The sequence below is a fragment of the Alligator sinensis genome, unplaced genomic scaffold (genome assembly GCF_000455745.1).
Source record: "Alligator sinensis unplaced genomic scaffold, ASM45574v1 scaffold692_1, whole genome shotgun sequence".
NCBI classification, from domain to species: Eukaryota; Metazoa; Chordata; order Crocodylia; family Alligatoridae; genus Alligator; species Alligator sinensis.
Window position 1 is genome coordinate 1,595,304 of NW_005842238.1, and position 330 is coordinate 1,595,633.

Consider the following 330-nt stretch of genomic DNA (forward strand, 5'->3'; position numbering starts at 1 on the left):
GGAGACATGAGTGCTTGTGCAGCTGTGTCTGTCTTGGGGCAGGAGCCGGGGGGCGGGGTGGGGGTGTACTAGTGCAGGCCTGGCTGCTAAGCTGCTGTGTTACCAGTTATTAATCAATCATGATACACTCAGAGACCAGCTCAATACATAGTAGCTAGCTAATGTAGCCAGTTAATTAGCAACAATTAACAACTACAAAACCACAGACTAAGGAGAGGAAATAATCAATACCAACAATCAACTGCCCCAAGACAGAGGCAGTCAGTTGCAAAAGCACCCATGTCACGAGTTTTTCCTGCCAGCAGCTAGGGGTGCAGGGCCCCAGAAGCC